The 26436-nt window shown below is 33.2% G+C and overlaps 1 protein-coding gene across 5 annotated transcripts in view; it reads left to right on the top strand.

The window, feature by feature from the left end:
* The first annotated feature begins 14425 nt into the window (after nucleotides 1–14425).
* LOC143063313 (diacylglycerol kinase beta-like) overlaps nucleotides 14426–26436 on the top strand; it is a 155931-nt gene continuing 143920 nt past the window's right edge. For 3 of the 5 annotated variants that reach the window (XM_076235375.1, XM_076235379.1, XM_076235380.1), the window contains exon 1: nucleotides 14585–14732. The gene's annotated coding sequence lies outside the window, so the exon portion shown is untranslated. Of the gene's footprint in view, nucleotides 14520–14584; nucleotides 14733–18867; nucleotides 18946–26436 lie in introns of those variants that run through there. The other 2 variants (XM_076235377.1, XM_076235376.1) reach the window with 2 other exon arrangements.

The following is a 26436-nucleotide window of genomic DNA, read 5'->3' on the forward strand; positions in this document are numbered from 1 at the left end:
TTTTGAGTTTATTGTAGACGTGTGAACATTTGTAGGTTGTATCTCAATAAGATTGTCTGTACAGATGTTGTGAGTAATCTCTGTATTTTGGTACGACGAAGAGTCTTCATTGTGTCCTTGTTGCCAATTATGATGATAGTTATAATAAGGTTGAGTATCTCTATACTGTCCTGAATAGCCATTGTTGTAATTCCAATAATTATCAGAGTAGTTTTGTCTTTCATAATTGTATTGAGGATTAGAACTCGTTTCAGTATTGTGTTCTGAATGATCATTGTTTGATTCTAATTTGTTCAATTCTTTGTCGATTTTATTAAGTACAAATTTTGTGACCCTTTTTCTCATGCCAATAATCAGTTCATCTTCCTCCTCTTTAATTTTAGATTGAGAATTTGTTGGATTAGAGTTGTTAACTACTGAATTTATAGGTATTTGCTCAATTCTAGTCTGTAAAGTTTTGATTGTATTTTCGAGCTCAATGTTTCTTATTTCAGCTTTATGTAATCTATCCATAATCTTTGTTTTTTCTTTCATATCTTCGTTGAGCATTGCTTCCTTTATTTTTAATTGCTCCTCTTTCTTTTTCAATTTTAGTTCTAGAGTTCTTAATTCTTTCATCTTACTTGATGTTTGTATTTCATTTTGAGTGTTGACAGTGTTATGATCTGACTGTTTATCTAAATTGGCCGTGTTTTTGGCAGAGCTTACAGATGTTATCAAATTTGGTGTAGGACCAGAATTGTTGATGTCCAAATTTTGAAGATTGGGAGATGTTTGTTTCACTACAGTTTGATGAAAATTTACTGAGTTTATGACGGTATCTTGGTCCTCAATTCCAATACATGAGAAACATTGGTCGGTTGTTTTATCTAAACATTGATTATGAAATGTCATATCACAGTTGACACATTTATTTTCTATTTTATCCAAAGTGACATCACAACCATTACATTGTATTTCTTCTAGTAGTAGAGTTTTTGCTAAAGTGGAGGTTCCAGTTGATAGTATGCTTTTATTTCTGAAAATTTCTGAACTATTTGGTAAAGTTATACATCTGGATGGTGATTTAAGTGATAAATTGGAACATTTTTTACAGATGTAGTTTTGTTCATCTTTCTCAATGGTTTGTATATCTTTTTCCGAAAGTTTGTCGCACGAATAATGCACCCAATGGCCAAATTGACATAGTACAGCTCTAGATTTGCAAATTCTATTGCATTTGTGACACTTTTCAACAGCTTTATGGGGGTTGGATATGGCTGATGTTGGTTCTAAAGATGATTTAGAATGATCAATGGACTCTAATGCTGACTCTAATTTTGAGGCTAAATTTTTGTTCAAAAGTTCAACATTCACTTTTGCTCCTTGAATTGTTGTGTTTGACATAATCTTATGAATATGTATCACATCATTGTTTATGAAATGTTGTGTATTTCTCCCATTAATCAATAATGAGCATTTTGTAAGGTATGCATTAATGGTATAATTGAACGGGTCTGAATCTTTTGTCTTTATATGGAAAGTATACTGAACATTGTTGCTCTGTCTATCAGTAGCAGTTGTTTTGGTAAATTCATGTAGATTGGATTCCCCGTAGAATTTTTCACAGGCATGTATAAAGAGTTCAAAAGAAACTGCATCTAATTTGGACGTTATACCACCCTTTGTATTTTCATATTCAATTTCTGTTCTTTTGGTTGATTCTAATTTTTTCTTTAATGATTTCTCAATATTTAGTGTGTAGTTATTCTCATATTGATTTGTACACGAAATTTTACTGTCACTTTTGGTTTTTCTCAAAGATTTTCTTACTAGATCCATTATTGTTGTTCGTTATGTTGTATGCCCAGTTTTATAATACCAAAGAACCCTGTATGGCAGGACTGTTGCAACACAGATAACTAGACACTGTGGAAGGTCCCACCCTAGCCTAGCTATACTGTGTCAACGGTACCTGTGGAAGGTCCCACCCTGACCGCTAGTCAACAGCCTACCAACAGTCGTTCTTGACTTTATGCGCTATTTTCCTGAGCCAAACTCGAGCTAGATTGATATCTGGGTGGATCCCGTCTTTGTAAAGACTGAAATTATATTGATCAACTGCCTTCCGGCTTGATTCTTTTTTTGAGGTATTGACAGGGTGAAATAAATCAATTGAAAATCCTGGAGTTCTTGTTTCCAAAGTGTTGTTTATATATCTGATGTGATCATTAATCTGAAGGATATGTTTAACAAGAGTGATGTCCTGATCAATAAATTGTTTAATGTCCGGATGTGAACGACGAGAATTCCATTCATATATTGAGTAGGGTGATATTTCAAAAAAAGTTAATTTACAAGCTGGGTAATTCTTGAGAATTTCAGCAATTTTCTGAAAATTATTTATCACAGATTGAACAATTTCTTCAGGTTCTTGTCTCAGCTTTATATAAGGATGATTGTATTCAGTGAGGTCGCAAGTGCCAACCCAAATATAGAGTGAAATATTGCCTATTAGTGCAATTTCTGTTTCCAAATTATCACGTAACCACTTTAGACCTTGTTTTGAGTTACGGCCAGATTTATCCCACCATCTGATGCTGTTTTCAATGGGTAAGCTACACTGTGCTTGTAGATATTTCCCCTTACTATCTGTGAGAACCACTGGGGTGAGTATTTGTTCGCCGTTGGGTGGCTCAAAGCTTTTTTTCAAATATTTAAGAAGCTTTTTATCCGTCATTAGCAATTGATAACACAGGTATAAAAGTATATATATATGGAAAACACAAATGCAGACAGCAAGAATAAATGTCAAGCGTAAGCACAAACACACACAGATAAAAGTATATTTGGTGATGATGAAGCTAAAATACAGCTATATGCAAGTGATAAAATGTTTCTTGATGGAAAGGGTCATACACTGATGCAGGATCACAATTTCCGAAGCTTTAGTATTTCTTCACAATAAAAATTTCTGGATTTAAGAATTTTCTATTAAAATGTCAAGTATTATATTTACTTTGGAATAGATTATTTATTAAAATCTAAAAGTGGTGTGTGGACTGCAAAAACTTCTTTATCAGCCAAGGGCCGCCATGTTTTCTCGCTTTTTGATTTTGGCGGGTCACATGTAAAATGTTTTTCTGTCTAAAATTCGTAGGAATACTTTTTAAAAGGTAAAATTTATCACGCCAGTGTTATTATGCAATGTTATGATATGTTCCTGATACAAATAAACGCCAACAGTACAAGTAATTCTTCAAATTGAAGCACAATATAAAAAGACGTCCGTCACCATCCAACACCACCACAAACCTCTTTGTCAATGAAAACAAATCAGCGAGGCGCGATTAGTATTCAAATTTTAACGGTACGGAACCGAAAAAAAATCCGAAATTTGAAAAAAAAAGCCGACCACCTCCTAAAATCGAAAGGTGGTCGGCTTTCAAAAGAAGGTGGTCGGCACACCCGGCTTAAATGCCGAATGGAAAACACTGTAAGGGTAATTCAATGGCCTGTGTCGATTGTAACAAACTCATACTTAGTTTTATATAGGTAAGTTAAAAAAAAATCAAGAAAAAAATAATCTGTTTTTATAAAGCAATCGCAATTATTGGGATGACTGCTATTTTACTACCCAAGCATCCGACTTTACCTATCTGATAACACGAATCATCAGCATTGAAAAATGAGGTTGTTTCTGTTAGAAATAAAGAATATATCATAAGTGATGATTGATTATTTAACTTAGGCTCAGTATGATGTCTAACTCTTGGAAAATAAAATTATTTAAAAGATCGTATGTGTTTAGAGAGGTAATTGAACATGTTCGTATTAGATGTCATGGACTTCATGAAATTGATTTTTTCTTCTGAAGTTTGAATTAATTAGTCAACTAAAACAGGTTGGCTATATGCACAATAAGAAAACACCTTGCTAACTATCTGAGGGGTCCATTTGTGGCCTGTTGAAAGACAAACTGCTATCTGCTCTACACTTTACTTCACTGGTAAATATGTATGTTGGTGTTTGTTGCATTTCAGTTTTTCTGTTGTTCCATTGTTTTACCTCTTATAGTTGATGTTTCTGTCGGTTTTTGGATTGTGACCAGGATTTGTTTTCCCTTTAACGATTTATGACTATTGGTCCGAGACCACAATTATTTCGTAGTGCATTTCTTTTAGAACATGAATGCAAATAAAAAAATCCCACCTGCGCTTTCTCAAAGAAACTTTTACGGTGTGTTGTACTACTTTTGGGACAAATTATATCAAAATTATAGAAAAGTTCATCGGCTCTAACTCAAAATATGGACAATTTTATTTTAAGGGCGTCTTGAAATCTTTTGACAGCTTCCGAAGTGCTAATTTTAAACATTTTTCAGCTGGACCAAATCACTACTTTCCTTTAAAATTCTGGACCCATTTTTTTTACAGTGTAATTTCACCCCCTTCTTGCAATTTGAGGCATTAAACATGGAGAAATAAATTTGGAAGGGGTATAAAAATTAATGGCAAGTAACCCACTGTCAACACTAGGGACTATATTTGTGAACAAGGACCTATTGAACGGTTTATGACTACTAGTTCCTGTCGCATGTATTTAATACAAAGAGGAATAAGTCAATTAAAAAAAAGGACACAGACGATTAACTTAAACTTTACGTAATGAAACAGAGAGCATATATTTAAGTTTTCAAAATGCAAATGTTAAAACTCTTTAAGGTCATGTTTTAGTAACAACAAACAATAGATAGAACTATGTCAATTGTTCGTTTTGGAGATTCCGTATATCGTCAAGTTAGTGGGACTTATTGCTGACCTGTTTCTGTATTGTTATGAGTTACAACTTCTGACTAAAATCAGTAAAGACCCATCGAAACATCATTTGATACAAAAACTTAATAATACTTTTAGATATTTGGATGATATATTGGCTCTCAATTATGACGACTTCAGTATGAACACCAAAGAGATTTATCCTTTTGAACTGACTTTGAATAAAGCTAATAGATGAGCTAAAAATGAACACTGACCTTTCCTGGATATCTATTGATATCTGTATCATTAACGGAAAGTTTCATAGCAAAATATATGATGAAGAAATTTTTCATTTCCTATTAATTGTTAATTATACATTTTTAGAACATACCCCTTCTCGTGCAATGAAAAGTCAGTTTGTTTCCCTTTTATTTTCATAGTACATGGCTTTCCCTTGTCACATTCTTATGGTGTTTATATATCTCAACTTGTATGATTCGCTCGTGTATGTAACAATGTATTAGATTTTAGCAAAAGAAATCTATGTTTTGCTGAAAAATTATTATATCAGGGTTTTCCATATCACAAACTAATCAAAACATTTACTAAATTTTATCTTAGGTACAAGGAAATCATTCGTAAATATACATCAACATGCAGACATCTTATACGTTCAGGTATTTCACATCCAATCTTTTATGGTGATATTCTTTACAGAGCACAAAAATGTCGGCATTCACCTCAACGCCAACAAAACCTTTAAACAGACGCATGAAAGAAGGGATATAGTTACGAAACTGTTGCCAGGTCATTAAAGATGGCATATTTTGGCTTTAGTGTTGATTCATTTATAGTTCTTTGCATCAGAAGTTAAAAAAACATATTCTAAAACCAGTTGTTGGCATGATATGGGTTATGGGTTATGTTCCTCTCATATATTTAATGATGGTATGAAAATAACACCTAACGGGAGGGATTGTGCTTGATATCATATGATAAGAATATATCCTTTCAATCAGTTTATAAAGGTCCCAGGCTGGCATGTTAGTAACTGCTAGTATAGTCCTTTGATAATTTATGTATCATTGTTTCTTTTGTTACCTATTATGACATCGGACACGGACTTCTTTTAAACTAAGTTTTATTGTGCGTATTACTGTTGGTTGTTGTTGCTACATTGGCTAGAGTTATAGGGGGAGGGTTGAGATCTCAAAAAACATGTTTAACCCATAACCTAGCCGCATGTTTGCGCCTATCCCAAGTCAGGAGCATCTGGCATTTGTTAGTCTTGTAATGGGAAATAAATATCTACTTCTGTAGGACTTTTAATTCTAGTTTCTTTTATACATTTTGAAATATTTATTGTTTAGTATGACATCCATGATCACTGAACTAGTACACATTTTTGTTTAGGGGCCAACTGAAGCACGCCTCCGGGTGCGGTGTTTTCTCGCTGTATTAAGGACTCATTGTATTCGGCTTTTTTCTGTTCTTTGGTCAGGTTGTTGTGTCTTTGACACATTCTCCATTTCTATTGTCAATTTTATTAGGAACAAAATCCTGGTTCCACAAATGAACAATTCTTCGTCAAAATTCGATGAAAAAACAAGAACGAGATTTCTACTAAGATGAATGGAGAATATCCGTGGTTTTCTGTGATTGAAAACTATTTTTTTTTATTATATTTTTTTTATCCTTATCGTCGATGAAAAGTCAAGTACGGGATTGAAATTAAGATGATCGGGGGATATCGTTGATTTTTTTTATGCCATTTGTCCATACCGATCAACCATACATTTCCTAAATGCGTCAACATTTTATGAAACGTTAAAAGAACGATGAATGAAGGATATCCTTAATCGTCTTCAATTGACAGTTAACTTATAATTATACGTATACGTACCGATCAACGTTGTATTGATGGTGATATCAAAACTTTTAAGGTGATGGCTTTTATAATAAACAAGAAACATCTCGTAGCTAATGCCCCTTTAATAGAGTATAATCATGTTAGTTGATACGATATAACTGAGTATATGTTGCCTTGTGGAAGGTTGTTGCGTTCAATAAATGAAAGTGAAAACGTGAAAATTGATAATAATAAGTAACAGCCAGGTTGGTTAACTTTGTCAAAATAAGTTAAGAGACATCGCTGATGAATTATTAGCTTGCAATTGAATAATTCGACCTTATCAAATCCGTATTTATGTTACCTTCCATTTAACCCCTTAGCTCGAGATGGGTTACGTATGAAGTAGGCGTGTTCACTCATTAAGGAAAAGAATGCCAAAATTAAAAATAAAACAAGGGTAGACCATTTAATTCACTGATTTCACAAAAACTCATTCTTATACAGGTAAAAACAATGATTAACATACATGTCTAACCTAAATCAAACAGACCTAGAAAAATCCAATTGCACTATTTTGCGATAAATGTATCATGTCTATCTATTTATAACAAGTCAAAAAGGGTACAACATCACCATTAGATAACTATAAAATGAAGAAATATTAGATATTTCGGATAACAGATATCCTTCTTCAATAAAAGCACGATGTCAAATGAATCATGTCAATATATTCAAACTGAGAAATTATCAAAATCTTGAAATTTATACAATTTAAGCGAACACCACAGACGCTAGTACAATTTTAAAATTTCCAAACACGGCGCAAAGATTACAAAGATATGCCAAATAAAAATAGTTATTTACGATGTGAACTGGCACAACTCTAAATTTCCAAAGGTTGAGACAGTTTAGATGGTATAACTGCATGGAGGGCAGTCCTCAAACAAAAAAATCAAAAATGCCCTAACCGATCCAAGTTGGTATAATATTTCAAATTTGACAACGGTAGGGCAACAGAAACTACATATTTAAGCCTCCAAAACGAATAGCAGTTTAATAATGATTACAAAAGTAAGTTTTATCTAATAAGGTAAAATAATTGAACGTGGCTACGTACAGTACTTATACATCCATCCCAAATGAATGGAGCCCTGTAATTTAAACTGGTATTTAAAAAAATCTTCGAACTGTAAAGCCAGTACGGAAGCCGGAGTTACTGGAAACAAGTGATGACAGGAAAATGAGTGACTCATTCTATGTTTTTTCATTTATGCCCTCTTGGGAAACTGTCCTTAACTTTCTTATCTAAAATCTTTCACGAGCGACTCTGTCGACCTTCGACCAACCCTCGTTGTGGTCTATGATTATGATGGTAAGGTTGTGCGTGCCCAGGTGATCTCAGATGACGACTTACGGGTAGGTCGGGCTTGCAAATGTAGTCACTTCGATGACCATTCATGCGTTTGTTAAATGGCAGCTCTGTCTCGCCAACATACTGCATACCACATCGACACTAAAGGAGGTATACAACATTCGGGTTTTGCAAGTTACATTGCAAAATATAGTGTACACAGACCCAGTCGAGTGGCAAGTAAATGTTTGAGTATTTAGTATTTGTTGACAAGTCAGACAATCTCTGTTACCACATGACTTGCACCATCCTGCAATTGAACAGCTTTTATTTGGGGAGACGTCAGCTCCAACAAATAAGTCTTTCAGACTTGCTGGGAAAGATCTTGGATAATTTAGGGTGTTTGTCAATAGTTTGCCAATTGGCACGGATCAAACGTGATAGGTAAGTAAAGACTGGATTGTATGTTAGAAAAAAACGGGACTATTTTGCTGCGCCTCTTTCGTTTGTACTGTAAGAGGTCATTGCGGCTGTTATTGTTAGCGCTCGCAAACCCCTTATCTATGTCCAATTTCTTATAGCCTCGTTTTTTTCAAAAATCTGCGAAGTTCCTGTAACCGTTTCGTGACAGCCTCCTCAGAGGAGCAAATCCGCTTTACTCTGAGAGCTTGACTGTACGGGCTACTTATTGTACAGTGTTTAGGGTGACAGCTTTGGGGAGAAAGGTATTGATGTTTAGGCAGCAACCATTTGATTTTCTGGGGGCTATGGTTTTTTTTTCTGGACAAATTTTTTTCGTGACAAGTCAAAAACAATTTTTTTCTTTCAATTTTAGCATTACATATAGTGGCATCTGAGGGTGAAACAAACAATTTTTTTTTCTCAGAATCAAAAACAAATTATTTTTTTCTCCAAAAACTGGAAACACTTTTTTTCCAAAAAAAACCATAGCCCCCCCCCCCCCCCCCCCCCAGAAAATCAAATGGTTGCTGCCTTATCTGTGGGTTTACAGTAGAGGTATGTTGATATGACACCGTCCTTCATAGATGTGGTTGTGTCTATAAGAAAGATATTTTAGAGTCGGAAATTTCATACGTAAATTTAATTGAATGGTGGGCGTTATTTGCATGTTTGATGAAATAATCCAGTTTTTGTTGGGATTCAATCCATTTCATGTCAACATCATCAATGAAACGGAACCAAGACAAAGGTTTGGGCGAGTCCAATATTTCCCTACAATATTGTATGCCGTCATCATGAGATATGTTGGTATACAATGAGGTGACATCTAAAGTGACAAGGAGAGTTTCCGTAGGAAGAGGGTTCATGGATTCCATTTTACGAAGATAATCTGTAGTGTCTTCAATGTGGGAAGGAAGTATTTCTACATGAGATCTTAAATGAAAATCGACGAATTCGGTATATCTATTTATATATTCGGTTACTTGACCGTCGACAGTCTTCGGCGAGGTCTCATCGATGGTTGATTAGAAGGCCTTTAGACTAAAATACACACGAAATGCTGATACTATTATCGAATCCATGCATTGTACATTGTTTATTTTAAACTTTTTTTATAATTTTGATATACGTTTTACCAGGTTATAAATCAAATATGAGAATTTGAGTCAAATCGGTGAACATTAATTTGACAGCTAATACCCCTATAACCCAATAATTGTTGCTACACATGTTTAGGTGTACGAAATATTTCGTAAATTCCGAATAGTAGAGTAAGACGATACCATGGGGCATTCAAAAACTAAACAGACAATACCATGATGAAAAAACAACCGTATACCAAACAAAACTCAGAAAACTTAGTAGACTTGACAAGCAATACTGGACAGAGGTATACGCTATTAAAATCATCCGAATCATGATGGTACTCGTAAAAACTTAGAGGGGGATGACTTAAACTTTATTCTTCTGCATATATCTGTTGTTTTTAAGTCTTGTCTCAACTGGTCCAAATTTTCATGTACTAGTATATGTTATAGAGCAAAACTGATTATTATATCCGTGGCATCCGTTGCTTATATCAACGTAACTTGAACTCTGACGGATAATTGTCTCATTGGCAATCATATCAAGTCACCTTTTTTTATACTGACTTTATTCTGTTATATTTGTAAAGCCATGGAGTTCATGACACATTTTAACATTACTAGTATTCTGAATGATTCTAAAAGACAGAATTAATGACATTGACATGTTTCTGGCTAAATATAAAAAGAAGATAGACAGACAATCTGATTAATTACAGCTTTGTTATGTGTCCTTGTAAGCAACGCTTTGACACAGGAGCTGTATTTTAATCAGATTGAAACAAAGGATTCTGACTTAATTAAAAAGACATGGAAAGACATTACTAGACACGATCGCTATTCTGACTGAATGAACGTCAATGAGACCTTGTGACGAGATGTTAACGTGAATGGAGGGACCGTGATTGACTAACAATGACGAGATTTTGAATGGCATACAAAGACGATGACAAAGATAAATGCGATTCTTATCTTATTTAAAAGCTGTTAAGTTCTACGTACGTCATTTTGGTCTTTAGTCTCTAGTGGAGAATGGCAAATTAAAAACTAAAAGAAAAATAGAAATAAAGGCAACAGTGGTATACCGCTGTTCAAAACTTATAAATCCATGGACAAAAAAAACAAAATGGGGGTAACAAATTAAAACTGAAGGAAACGCATTAAATATAAGAGGCGAACAACGACACAACATTAAAATGTAACACACACACACACACACACACACACACACACACACACACACAGAGAAACGGACTAAGCATTAGATAAAATCCTATGAGAATAACAAATATAACATCAAAACTAAATACATGAGTTTGGGATAGATAAGTACCGTGACACGTCTTATAGTATAATGTGAATTCACACTAAAAAATAAGAGAAAACAAACGACACAACGGAAACCCAACGTAAAAATGTAACGCACACAGAAACGAACTATAATATAACAATGGCCATATTCCTGACTTGGTACAGGACATTTTTAAAGGAAAAATGGTGGGTTGAACCTGGTTTGTGGCATGCCAAACCTCGCACTTTAATGGCAATGTTAAATATATAACATTAAAATGAAAACATAATATTACAGGACTACAATACAAATAAATAGGAGAACGTACTAGGCTAATGGATCACGAAAAACATGCAGGGGCGACACCAGAGTGAAGAGAACTTGCTTCTTGCTAGACACTTTCTGTGAAAACAATTTGATATGAAGACAATGTTTTGTTTCATTTGTTTGATTTTTTAAAATTTCTAACATGAGGCATTTGCCTCATTTGCCTGAATGTAGTTACGTCCCTGAAAGGTGCGCATGGTGAGTTGGTGCTATTCAGTCGTTAAATAAAGGCAACAGTAGTATACCGCTGTTCGAAATTAATAAATCAATTGAGAAAAAAACAAATCCGGGTTACAAAGACGCAACGTTAGATATTGCTACTACCAAGAAAAATAGCACTAAGTAAATATTTGACGGGTAAATTTTCTGAGAAATGCTGAAATAAATATTTCAAATTATATATGAAAATAAAGATTGTATCTCAAATTTTCACATCATGATAGAGAAAGAATAAAAATATAATATTCATAGGCTTCGGAAGACACAAATTATCAGAAAAAAACGTTGACCTAGCGTTGTCCCATGTAACAACCTCGAATCATAAAACTCGAACAATTCGCGAAATGTTCAAGTAACTCTTCGAAATTTTGTATGAACGTTCTATGACGTGATATATTTCAGTATTGGTTTACATGGCTGTCACCATTTTAAATTCTCATAGAAATTTTGAAAAGAATATGGTGTACGGAAATGTCCCTGGAGAAATTTAGTTTGGAAACTTGAAACATTTCAGTTAAAAATAAAATTTTGACAGATTATTTATTAAATTGTAAGCACTATCGTTTTGTACTAAGTGTAAGCTCCAAAAGTTCGAATTAAAAAATGAATTTGAGATACATATTCAATTCAAAACAATAGGTTTGCAATGTCTTACGGAAATGTCCGACTTAAACTTTCATGCCTTCACAAAACTTTTACGGCCAAAAAACAGAGATTTGATTTTGTGAAGATTATTTTTCGGCTTTGATTACTATACCAATAAAAAGTACTTTAAAAGTTGAAGTTGGTAAACCAAATTGTACAAAGATTACAGGGTTATCTATTAAAAATACAGATTAATGGAAATGTCTTTCAAGGTTATCCGTTAACATTATTTGACGTCGCCACAAGCGTAATATGCTAGGAACGGCATTCGCGGGTTTCTTCCTCCCCTTGATGTAAATTCCCCACTTTCAACAAAACGAAATGAGGAACATATTACAACAGTACACATCTATAAGACGATCAAAAAGTGAGAAAACTTCAGTATCATAAATATAAGCCATTGTATTGTCTCTTGTACCACTGCTCGAATAAAATCATTCTCGGGTTGAATATATAATGCAGCAATATTCCCCAACAAAACCACATAATTACTAGCAGTAAAATTTAATATCTTATGTAAACTTTAAAATCATTTGGATTGGAATCTCCCGGCTTTTCTACTTGTGTGTTATACTTTGCATTTACCCAACAAGGAAAGCAGGAAACATTAGATAGTGCACGTTTTCAGTTTAACGTCATTTTTCTGTTACACTATATGGTAGCAATATCTGACGTTGCGTCATACTAAAACTGAGGTAAACACATCAAATATGAGAGGAGAACTACGACACAACAGAAACACAACATTAAAATGTAACACACACAGAAACGTACTATATAATATAACAATAGCCATTTTCCTGACTTGGTACAGGACATTTTTGTCTTTCCGAATCCTTCAGCTCTGAGCGTACCTGATGAATATTCCAAAAAATATGTTTCGTATGAACTGTACATGTATCCTACGTTAATTAAGACTCTATGCTTTGATGGCATGTCTTATAAAACATTCAAACGTTCTGTTTTCTGCTGTTTTTCTTCTCGTCAACTCGGTAATTTGGTTGACCACATTTTACCGGCCATTGAACCACATCGGTGCTCTCGTGGTAGTTTGTTCGCTTTGAGTACTTGAAGTCGTGGCTTCGTGTCTTTAGTCTGCTGGGTCAAATGAAAGACTTTAAAAATACGGAGTGTCTATTCGTCCGGCTAGCCGGACGAATAGTTAAAAATCTCTATTCGTCCGGCCATCCGCCTGCGGATGCGCAAATCTTCTTTATCAATAAAAGTGTCATGTGACGCGGAAAGTGTCCCGGATGAGGTGTCGGATAACACACGCGCGTATGCAATGGATTTTTAGATCGTGATTTATAGTCAAAGATGTCATAGAGAAAACCAGAGAGAATGCGATTGTTTGTCCGGCTTGCCGGATGAATAGACATTTTTGACTATTTGTCCGGCTAGCCGGACGAATAGCCACTGCCTTTATATACTCGTATCACGATATCATGTTCTAGTCCTGATTAGCCACTGAATATTAAACAGTCAGCTATTCATCCGTCCATCCATCTATCCGTTTGAAATATACCCTGCTTCAACAACGACTTGCACATACAAATTTAAAGTTAGGATTGGATGAGAAAAAAACTATAAAACAAATGAACTAACTCCAGTGTTTCCTCTTGTGAACTTTCCATTTACATGTGCAAACATTCACGTAGCACTTTCATTTTAGGAATATTATCCATAGGACTCCATAATAATTCAATAATTTGCACTTAGTATTATGATAATTAGACTTTAACGGGGTACTCGTAACTGTGTTTGCATATCTTAATTTTATCAGAATTGAAACAATGCTGGTTTATACATTTTCGATCAGATGTGGAGTGTTATTTGGACTCTTTGATCAGGCTGAAAGAGTCAAAGAATGACAGCTAAAACCTGAGAAAAAACCTTCTAAGCTGTAAGAAAAAAATGGATCGAGCAGATATTTTCAATAAAATCAACAGATTGTATTTTAATGGCATTTAAAAAATAGTAGAAAACTGATAGTATACGAGCCCCTCTTATACCTATGGAATTGAAATTTTCCGAAGAATTTTTATTATCATGAGTTACCACCTTGTTGCGATAAACTTCTACCCTTTTCGCAAAGGCTTTGCCGTACTGAATTAAACCTGTTTCAAATGATGTAAACATTTTGAACAAAGTCTGTTTATACCAGCAGCTTTCTTTGCATTCATTTTAGTAATGCTTTAACTGCCATGGTCGCCGTATGTACATGTATATCCATAGATATAATAGCCATCATGATCCATAGATATATAATAACCATGATCCATATTATAATAGCCATGATATAATAGCCTATGGTATGTTCTTTTCTAAAAATGGCGTTAAAATACCATCTTAGATTAAACTATTGCTCCGTCGAAACATTACTCTGTGTCCACACTTGGTTTTTTTTCCCCGGCAAACTGAAAAATGTTTAATCCCGGTGAAGACGCGTAAATCTGCCGGAAGGAATAGATGTTTAAGTAGTCTTAAAATATTCATGCATGATATTATCCCAATAATCTCCTGACATCGCTGCAGTTTGTCATTACAGGTAAGTGCTATATGATCACTCGTTATGAGCCTCAAGTAATCAATTCTCATTCACACAACAAGTGCGTGGGAGGTTGACTAGATGCGCGCGCGTAACATCTTCATGCGAAAAGTACCGGGTGATAGAATGCAACAAGTTCAGTGTCAACAAAATGGAATTTATATAATACAAACTGTAATATTTAATGATGAGGTGTTAATTTATATGATTAAGGTAAGTGATTGAAATTTAGCTATGAATTCCGCAAGAAGGCAGACTGATTATGTGTATTGCATCGTGGTTTTGTGTAATACTTTATGGCTGAGTGACCTTGTTAAACAAAGATTGTTTACATATGAAGCCACGTACCATGACGATAATAAATCATCTCCAACGAAATAAATGTCCGTAAATTTATCGCGATAACGAACATTACAAGGTGATGAAAAGTTAATAGTAGAATTATTATTATTTGATTGCAAAACGTTAATTAGTACAACAATATAAATTACAGTAAGATAACCAGTTGCTTACTGTTTTGCGGGGGTGTAGTTGAGGGATAAATAAGAAACATCTGGCGAATATTAAACTGACTAACAGAAACTTAAGAAAAATTACTTCCAGCTTACACAAATATGTATGTTTCTTAAATTTGTTGTTGTGTGTTTGCAATAAATAAATATTTGTTTATTATTTATTCTTAGCTGGGATAGTGTAGTAATTCTCAGGTCCGAGGTAAAAGGAATAACATTTTGATTATGAAAGAATTTTTTTATGTAAACATTCTCATTTATTATGTCATGGCACTTTGAAAATCCATGTTTTTTTCTAGTTTTTTCTTAAGAAAGTTGTCTTTATATAAACATGTAGTAGAACTGAGAAGAGGGGGCTTGTTGAGTATATACTTGCATCCTTGTAGATGCACATTTGTATTCATATGTGTACTTGTGTATTCAGTAAACAGTTAACAGGATGGTTATAATCTTTATTTGAATAAAGTCTCATAAAATATTTTATTTGATTAAAACTTGACAACATACATGATATAATCATACTGATCTACATATATAATTTTGATGATTAGCATCACTGAAACATGTTGTATACATAAGGAGCATCTAAAAAGTCGATGTGTATTCCACTTTATTTTCTCCCAATTTAAATTTCTTGAAATGAATGTAGCAGGAATCTTTAAACACTTTTCCACCCTCAATTTTTTAGCACATCCCTTGGAATTCAAGCACTATTTTTTTGAACAAACCCTATATATTCTGAGCTTATACATTTTTGTTCATGTGACAGTGAGGAAGTTTGAGTAAGTGTTATTTTGATAGAAGGTTATCATGACTATATAACTAAGTTTTATTTTTTTTAATATTTTGATATTAAAGATTATTGCAAAGATAAAAACATATATTTACTAATCATATAAATTAATCATATATATTAGTAATGGTTATCATAAAATGTCATGTAACCATATAGGTAATAACTTATACATTTTTGTACATTTTACATTAACAAAGAATGGAAAAAAGAAGTAAAAAGATTGAGAAATAACCTACATCAGAGACACATATACATATGTGTATACATGTCTCTGCCTACATGTACTGTTTTGTAAATGTAATGAAATAAGTTACAATATTTCAATACAACTGAAATGAATTACATCTAATATAACAAAGTCTGGCCAAGCTTTACCATACTTACAAAAGATGTTAGAATAAAGACTGAAGTATGTCGTTTCCGCCATCTGAAGGTCAACAATTTATGAGTTTGTCATAAGGTCAGTTTAAGTGGAACCACTAGTGGTACATGTAGTTCAATGATATTTGGTATGCATATTCTTGTACAGTTGTTAAGTGTTGATAATCTCATTTCCATGACCATCATTTGACTCTTCGCCTTCAGGTCTATTGACTTTAAAACTTTTGAAACATTCACATTTTAAAGTTTGTGATTACAATATAAGATGAACCATTAATGGTAAGTCAAGGATATTTGGTATGCAGCTGTATTAGAATATGCAGGTCTCATTTGGCATGTATAATTTAATCCTAGAACATGAATCTATGAAGAATTATATCCATGGAGATATAGGCACCCTGAAGTCATGATTAACCTTAAGATTGTTTTGTATAGTTCGTATGTAAATTGTTATAGTTTGTGCTTTAGTTTTTGGTATGCAGACTTTTGAATTGTTTTACTTTGTCTTATCAGGGCCTTTTATAGCTGATTATGCGGTATGGGCTTTGCTCATTGTTGAAGGCCGTACAGTGACCTATAGTTGTTAATGTCTGTGTGATTTTGGTCTTTTGGAAAGTTGTCTCATTGGCAATCATACCACATCTTCTTTTTTATATTTGTATTTAGAATGGCATTTCTCAATTCCAACCCCATTAGTCATGGTTCATTGTCATTGACTTTAAATGTTATGTTGAGTTTACATGTTGAAGTATACCCTTTTTTTAATTTCAAATTTTGCATCACACCCTATAAAAATAACAAATAGGTGAGACATATATCTGTGTCAACATTTTATTAACACTGTCATCAGTTGAGGGAAAAACTTAATTCTCATTTTTTTTCAGAGCCATTATATTTGTGAATTGGTCTGAAGAAAAAAATAACTTTAGGTGCTTCAAAACTATTTAACTATTACCTGTCAAAATTTACATTTACAAAATGTACTTCTGATGTTTGTTTACTGTGTACGATCATACAAATATATCTTCATGTAATATGATACAATGTACATTGAATAAATGATTGTATAAATTTTTCATATAAATTCAGTAAATGTTTTCTTAGACTTGAATGAATTAAAAGCTATTTAAACTCTCCGTTTCCTCTAAGCCTTTTCCTCTAAATTCTTAATGAACATAAGACTCAAAAGAAATTCAAATGACACGTATTAAGGATAAATGAACCAGTGGAAACCTTTTATTTAAAATAAAATAAAAACAAACAAACTTGAAATGGAATTCATTTACTTAAAGTAAATTTAGAACATATATCTAATTGTATTTTTTTATATAATTGATATTTAAAAAGTAAGGGGTGACTCTTGAATTTCAGTGAGATTCGTCATTAAACTTTGACATATGGTCTTATAAATCACCTTGACCAAAAGATCGATTGGAGCTTTTGCTTTCATTTTGCATCAATCCCCAGTTCTTGTCCAGCTTAGTCTTAAAGCTGTTGTCATAGTCCTGAGCATGGTTGTCATCTGAAGATTTCTTTTAAAAAAGTCTTCTAATTGTAAACTCCTGGATTAGAAGCAAAGTAAATAATGAGAGGAAACACAAGACCTGGATTATGGTATAAACAGAGATATCTATATCTATATGCAGGTGTTGGTCGAACATTCAAATGGAACATTCACAATGGGAAAACTTAAAAGCATCACTGTTGTCATAAGGCAAAGATTAAACCTACCCCCACTATGCTCTTTGTCAGTTTCTAGATGCCAATTATGAAAGTAAGATGAGATTGACACATTTCATTTGTAGATAAAGAAAAAATCTTGTATTTACAAAGTATATATTCAGTCTATTCTAAAAATATTCAGTTAATGTTTAAAATATCTATTAAGATAAATAAGGACAAAAATCATACCCAAACAATTGTATAACTCACTGTAAACCATGAAGGACATTTTTTTCTTCTTCAAAGCAGTACTGTTTTACATTTACATTTAGAATTCCATACACTCAGGAATTTGAGTAAAAAGGAAAGTAAAGGAAGAAAAATATCTCTTATTTTGAAAATGCCAAAAGTTGCCATTTCTTCTGACAAATATGTAAGCGACTAAAACAAATAGCTTACCAATTTTATTTATCCTGAACTTTTGAACATTGATGCATCTTTACAGTTTTTTTTGTCAAACACTCATTGGCAATCATACCACCATCTTTGCTACAGAGGAGGGGAGTGGGTCCTAACCCTTGGCTAGAGAGGAGGGGAGTGGATCCTAACCCTTGGCTAGCGAAGATGCCATGCCACTTCTTCATGTTTTTATATTCCTAAATTCAGAACAACTGTTACAGTCTATTTTAGCAAATATTTTGCATTTTTGTTTTTCCTAATGCTTGAGTGTTTATTGTAATAATGTTATCACATCAGTGTCGAAAAAATCAAATCGCTTCCCTTATTATAAATGGTCAAGTAGCTATTGTACTCAATAAAACCTATTTTATCTAAAATAATAGAAAAAAAAATTGACACCTGATGAGGTTATCTAAAATTGATTATAAATTGAATATGTTACGTAACATTTTATTAACCCTCATTTAAGTTTTACATTTTAACTGTTATAGCCATAGGTTATTGGATGGACTGATGGCCAATGTTTAAACAGGTAGAGATATATGTACATATTAACATATAAGTGTAGAGTAATGACAATTTATAACACATGAATGTTGAATTAAAGTACATGCAGGTAAGTCACCTATAAAAATTTATTTTTAATTTAAAATGGGGATTTTTTTTTCAAGTTTTCAATTTATAGGTTTTTTTAATAAAGAATACAATTTTGCATAAGGTTTTTGCAACAGTCTAAGTGGGATTTCTCTTTTTCATATGGACAGAAGTTATAAACTTGACCAAAATTTGATTTCAGGAGTCAAAAAACAATAAAGAAGGTTAGTACATGATGATATAAATATTATAAAGATCCAGACAATAATGTCTGTGTCCAATATGACAATAAGACTTGCTCTTGCATACTGTATATTGTGAAATGTTTCGTGAGGGGTTAAATCCCCCCTCCCCCATTACATGGTTAAGATAAAATCTCAAAATATCCCCTAACATGACAACTGATCTGTAAAGAAATTACCAGTTAGATTAAAATCAGATTTGGATAAAATGCAAAAAGAAAAAAACCTGGGGAACTTGTTTGGTTAATACAGAAATTAACAATTTCTACCAAAAATTAAAACAGTACTTTACAGAATTTGTTTTGTAGGGAATATGTCCCTCTATCAAATTCTTCTTGCATGGATGGAACAACTGTCAAAGTGCCTTGTTTTGAGGTCTTTGTCTTTCTGTAATCTATGAGAAAAAGCCTTATTCAAAATAAAATTTTCATTAACCATAATGTTTCTGAACTAGTACATATTCTTGTTGGGCCAGCTGAAATTTGCCTCAAAGTGCAGAATTTTCTCCTGTGTTGACAACACACTGATGACCTTGGACTATTTTCTTCTTTGGTCTGTTTGTGGTCTCTTTGACACATTTGACACATTCCCTGTTTCCATTCTCAATTTTATTATTCAAATATTATAATGTAAATGTGATTAAACTTCCTTTTTGGGATTCAGTTTACCGAGGGTCCCATTATATTAATAGTTATCTAACTCAAAGTATCTCTAACCTGTCAACCTATACTAAGTTTGACTCCAATCATTTTGGGAATCAGTTTACCCAGGATCCCATTATATTAGTAGTTATCTAACTCAAAAGTATCTCTAACCAATCAACCTATACTTAGTTTGACTTCAATCATTTTGGGAATCAGTTTACCGAGGGTCCCATTATATTAGTAGTTATCTAACTCAAAAGTATCTCTAACCAATCAACCTTTACTTAGTTTGACTCCAATCATTTTGGGAATCAGTTTACCCAGGATCCCATTATATTAGTAGTTATCTAACTCAAAAGTATCTCTAACCTGTCAACCTATACATGTACTAAGTTTGACTCCAATCTTATTCTCTAGCATTGTCAAGATTTGGTGGTTCTTCTATACTGACTTTGGCTTTCTTAACCAATAGTAACTTGTTGCCACGATATATCTAATTGTGCAAATATCAACAATCTATCAATCAATCAATCTTTTTGTCTAAGACTGAATTTTACCAAAAACTGTGTACTATTGCATTTAAAATAATATAGGAATGTAGGTGTTAAAATTGTTGTCACAAATAACTTTTTGCACTGGAGTGAATAACCTTTATCCTTCATACTCATAACCTATAAAATTTACAAAAGATTTCATATTTTTACTTATTTTGCAATATTAGGATCAAGTTAATGTAATGGCTCTTCTCATTCACTCCCTCTTTTTAACCTTACCTTGATGTGCATTCTGTATTTTTTATTCCCCTGCTGTGGCAGAGGGGGTATTAAGTTTTACCCTTGTCTGTCTGTACATAAGTATCAAAATTGGTATCCGTTCTCTAACTTCAGTTTGTCTCAACCAAATGTTATCAAACTTTTTCCCAATGCTTATTACCACAAAACATAGATCAAGTTTGAATTTTGGTGGCGTCACTTTAAATGTTCTCCAGCTATGCCTCTTTATAAATGGAATAATTGCAAAATTTTAAGTTTCCGTTCTCTTACTTAAGTTTGCCTCAATCAAATGTTAAGAAACTTATACACAATGCTTATTATCTCAAAATACAGACCTAGTATGAATTTTGGTAGCGTCACTCTTAACTGTTCTAGAGTTATACCCCTTAACAAATGGAAAACTTACAAAAATTTTAATTTCTGATCTCTAAACTGAATTTTGCCTCAACCAAATATAACCAAACTTATATGCAATGCTTATTACCAACAAAGCACGGATCAAATTTGAATTTTGATGGTGTCACTTTAAACGTTCTACAGTTACATGTACAAACTGTATGCCCCTTTATAAATTGGAAAAGTTGCAAAAGTTTTAGTTTCCATACTCTAACTTAAATTTGCCTCAACCAAATGTTATCAAACTTGTACTCAATGCTTATTACCACAAAACACAGATCAAGCTGAATTTGGGTAGTGTCACTTTAACCATTATCGAGTTATGCCCCTTTATAAATCTATAAAAATCCAAAATCTTTAGGTTCTGTTCTGATCATAACTTAAGTTTGCCCCAACCAAGCATTATGAAACCAATACTTATTACCACAAAACTCAGATCAAATACAAATTTATGAAGTGTCATGTTTATTATTCTTGAGTTATGTCCCTTTATAATGTTGTATGCAAGCAAGGGCATCATTTGTGTCCATGGGTACACATTCTTCATTTATCTTACATTTGATTGTCAGAGTTGTTGTAGATTAACAGAATCTTTTGAGAAGCCTACTGGACAAAATATGTAAATAAACATGCCAGACCTGTTCCTGACTAGAATTTTAGAGTTGCAGTTGTGTCATGTAGGAAGCTGTGTTATGTTGATTGTCTGTGTCATTTTAGACAATATGTGTCATGTATGGACAGTGTGTCATGTAGACAATACATGTCATGTAGACAATCTGTGTCATGTAGACATTCTGTGTCATGTAAACAATCTGTGTCATGTAGACATTTTGTGTCATGTAGACATTCTGTGTCACAGACTGTGTCATGCAGACTGTACCATGTTGACAATCTGAGTCATAATACACCTTATCGCTATTTGTCCGCCGCTGTTGTATATCACACAGGTTCCCGTAAAATTTTGACGCCACAATGGAAAAGTGATTGTTGTATGCGTCAAAGAGTTCAAGTGGCCGAGTCATCCGGGATTAGCGATAAGTTGTATGACTGTGTGTCATTTTGACTATATGTGCCATGTAGACAATCTGTGTCACAGACTGTGTCTTGTAGACTATCTGTGTCAAATAGACAATATATGTCATGTAGACAATTTGTGTCACATACTGTGTCATGAAGACATTCTGTGTCACATACTGTGTCATGAAGACATTCTGTGTCACATACTGTGTCATGTAGACTATCTGTGTCATGTATACAATATGTGTCATGAAGACCATATGTGTCATGTAGACATTCTGTGTCATGTAGATAATCTGTGTCAAATAGACTGCCATGTTGACAATCTTGGTCATTTTGACTATATGTGTCATGTAGACAACCTGTCATGTACACCATCTGTCATGTAGACAATCTGTCATGTACACCATCTGTCATGTAGACAATCTGTCATGTAGACAATCTGTGTCAAATAGTCTGCCATGTTGACAATCTAAGTCATTATGACCGTGTCATTTTGACTGTATGTGTCATGTAGACAATCTGTGTCGCATAAACTGTGCTATGTTGACAATCTGAGTCATGTCAACAGTCTAGGTCATGCACAGCTGACAATCATGTTGACAGTATGTCATGTACATATAGACAGTTTACCTTGTAGACATTCTTTGTCATGTTTAGAGTAAAACATGTAGTCTCAATGTGTTGGTCTAAAATCAAGCAGATTTCATATTCTGATTATGCATTTAAGATTTGCTGCTGGGTGTTCAGCAGTCATTAATCAACCAATAAATTGGAGATATAACATATAGCTACTACAATTATTTACACACACAACATGCAAAAAATATGATATTACAATTTTTTATAGCACATAATATTTGAATGAAGGTCACAGTTTCTATTTGATCATAGAGGACTTTTAAATATAAAAATAATATAAATGAAAACAGGGAATTTGAAACACTATCTTGTAACATGTGATATTGCCCATTATGTTTTGGTTATATGTATTACAATGTAGATGCACCTATAACATGTTAGCCTGGTTGGGTATATCTAATTTATACTAAATATTATGGTCAATGCAGAAAAATAGTTTTCTGGAGGGGCCTTTCAGCAATAATTCTGGAGGGGGTCTTTCACTAATTTGACTATATGTTATTAAAAAGTTTGATAAATGCAGGGTATTTTGCATCGTATAATGGTATCATGTTGTTGGTGTCCTGGTCATCGTCTGCGTCGTCCGAAGACACATTAGTTTCTGGAAAATAACTTTAGATTTAGTGAATGGATCTCTATATATTTTTACCAGAAGGTTTAATACCACTACAGGAAGGTTGAGATTGATATTGGGGGTTATGGTCCCAATAGTTGAGGTATTAGGGACCTAACTGGGGGCCTGAAATAAGCAATTTTGTAGTTTTCAAACAATAACTTGTGTTTGAGTGTATGAATCTCTCTGAAATTATACTACACTTTTTTTCCATACCATGGAGTGATGGTTAGCAAAGACTTTTGGGGTTATGGCTCAAAATATGTTGGAATGAGGGGCTAAAAAGGTGAAATTAGGGGCAAAAAAAGGGGAAAACTAGGTTTTCCAGACAATAACTTTAGATTTAGTGAATGGATCTCTATAAATTTTTAATCAGAAGGTTTAGTGAATGGATCTCTATAAATTTTTAATCAGAAGGTTCAATACCATTAAAGGAAGGTTGGGATTGATTTTGGGGGTTATGGTCCCTATTGTTAAGGAATTAGGGGCCAAAAAGGGGGTCCAAAATAAGCATTTTTGTTGTTTTCAAACAATAACTTGTGTTAAAGTGGATGAATCTCTCTGAAATTATACCACAAGTTTCCATACCATTAAGTGATGGTTAGTAATGACTTTGGGGGGTGTTTTTGGAATTAGGTGGTAGTTTTCAATTTTTTTCCAAATTTGAAGAAGTAATATTAGTTGCACAATATTGCATAATAGATTTGTAAGATCTTGACATTTGTTTTGTGTCAGAAACTTATGTCAAGAATTTGATCACATGATCAGAGCTGTATCAAGCATGAATGTTGTGTCCATACTTGCCCCAAATGTTCAGAGTTCGACCTTTGTGGTCGTATAAAGCTGTGCCCTGTGGAGCACCTGGTTAGATTTTATATTTGAACAAATATTTCTGAAGAAAAACTTGAATTTAAAGGGCATTAGATAGGCATTCCACAAAAAAAAAAAAAATAAAACATTTTTTTTTTGGCCAAAGAAGAAAGTTGTAACAGGATGTTATTTGGTTATGTTACATTGATTTACATAGTTTACATGTTTAAGTATTGCTATTCCATTCATTATATTTGAATTATAAATTTATGTGTTCTACCGAAATCACAAAAAGGCAAGACATCTCCCTGTGTCAATATACAGTTTATGTGTGTTGTGTTTTAGATGAGCTGAAGCATGCTTCCAGGTGCAGGATTTTCTTTCTGCGTTGAAGACTCATTGGTCAACTCGTCTTGAGATGTTTTCTACTCTTTGGTCAGGTTTTGTCTCTTTTATACATTCCAAATTTTCATTCTCTTTTCTATAAATAAAAAAGAAATGAAAATTTTGGTCAAATTCGTGAACATTAATTTTAAGGTCTTGTTATAATGATAGAACAACTTTTCCATTTACAATAAATGAAATTTATGAGGGTATGTGTCAATAACTATGAAAAACTGTAAAAAAAAACTTGAAAGAACAATGCCTCCTCAACCCCTTGATGACACACACTCACTGAATAAGAATGTAACATTGACACCAATGATTGCAGTAATTAAAACAAATTGAGAGGAACAATGAAAAAATCAGAAACATGTCCAGGGAATTCAAACGTCTTAAATTGTCTTGAATAACAAGATGTTTTAGTGGTATTGAGTTGACTGATTTATTGATATATATACATGTAGTAGAATTTGATTGCTGTAAATATGTAGCCAGGTCATCTTCCCAAGCTAGCTACATTACACACAAATAGTATTTGATTTGCTATATTTAGGTTGATTATTTGGTTAACAATGCTTTATAATGTGGCCTTATCTAATACAATGTAAGCTTGTATCAGTGGCGTCACAATTCCCAGCTTGTCAGAGTAACATCACAAAAATCATTCTCCATATTGACATCTCATCTCAACTAAATATAACTAATCCAATGAATTTCATTATCCAAATTTGATAATTAACTACTAAAAATAAGAAAAATACATCCATTATTTCCAGATATATTGGTTTCCATGGTAACAGTATTGATTAATTCTATCATTGACATCTGTGACTGACAAAACTACCTTTGGGGTGTTTTACTAAAAATATGTAAAAATGTAGAGATAATGTTTGCTTTAGAGGAGTGATATTTATATATAACATTATGACAACTATACAATTTTAATCATTTTCGATGTATGACAAGTCAAATTCCCCGTTTTTGTAAAACTGAATATCAAATTTTACACATGTTTATGATTTCACAGGAGGGCAGTTGAAAATTTAAAAAAATGAATATAAAAAAAGTTAAATCTACGTCATTTGGTTTCTGTTGAATACCTGTCTTATTGGCAATCATTAAACATCTTCTTTTTTTTTTAAATAAAGAGAAGACATAAATTAGATTTTAACACGTTTTTCTTTTTTTACTCTTATTTTGCTATGAACAGAAGGAGAGATGAAAAAGGCCAGATAAGCAATGAAAATGTAGATGATCCTTTCTGGACTTTCATAAATACCTTTGATTCAGGTATATATGACAAATACAGAAATCCAAGCAAAAATAAAATACGAAACTGACAACAGTTACCAAATACATTTTTTTTTGCTAATGTACTTGAGGTGATGTACTGCTCTAAGCACCAGTAGTACAACGACAATAATGCTAACACCTTGATGGTCTTCTTGTAGTGTGCTTTTACATTGTCCTTTTGGGCCTTTTATAGCTGACTATGGGGTATGGGCTTTGCTCATTGTTGAAGGCTGTACGGTGACCTATAATTGTTAATTTCTGTGTTATTTTGGTCACTTGTGGAGAGTTGTCTCATTGGCAATCATACCACATCTTTTTTTTTATATTATCTGCGCTCAGGAGGTTGTGGATACTCAGTCATACCAAAGTCTTAAATATTTGCTGCTTCTTTAGTGAACATACATCATTAAGGGATTATGACATAACCTCATAGACTTAACCTCAGAGATGAAATAGTGCATCTGATTAGATGCCTGATGTGTTTTCCTGAAGAATGTTTTCAGAAAGCATTTTAAAAGTTGGTTCAGGTTGTCGGTCAAATTCAAAGCAGGATTTATTCATATCTCATTTGAGGGTCAACATGACCTTTTTAGAGACCTCTTGATGAGTCCATTATTTTTCCTGTAATTCAGGTCTTACAGTATTTAATGTAAGGACTATGGAATTAATGACTATCTTGGAAAGAATGATTTTTAGGGA

Source organism: Mytilus galloprovincialis, chromosome 2 (assembly GCF_965363235.1).
Source record: "Mytilus galloprovincialis chromosome 2, xbMytGall1.hap1.1, whole genome shotgun sequence".
In the NCBI taxonomy this organism is placed as follows: domain Eukaryota; kingdom Metazoa; phylum Mollusca; class Bivalvia; order Mytilida; family Mytilidae; genus Mytilus; species Mytilus galloprovincialis.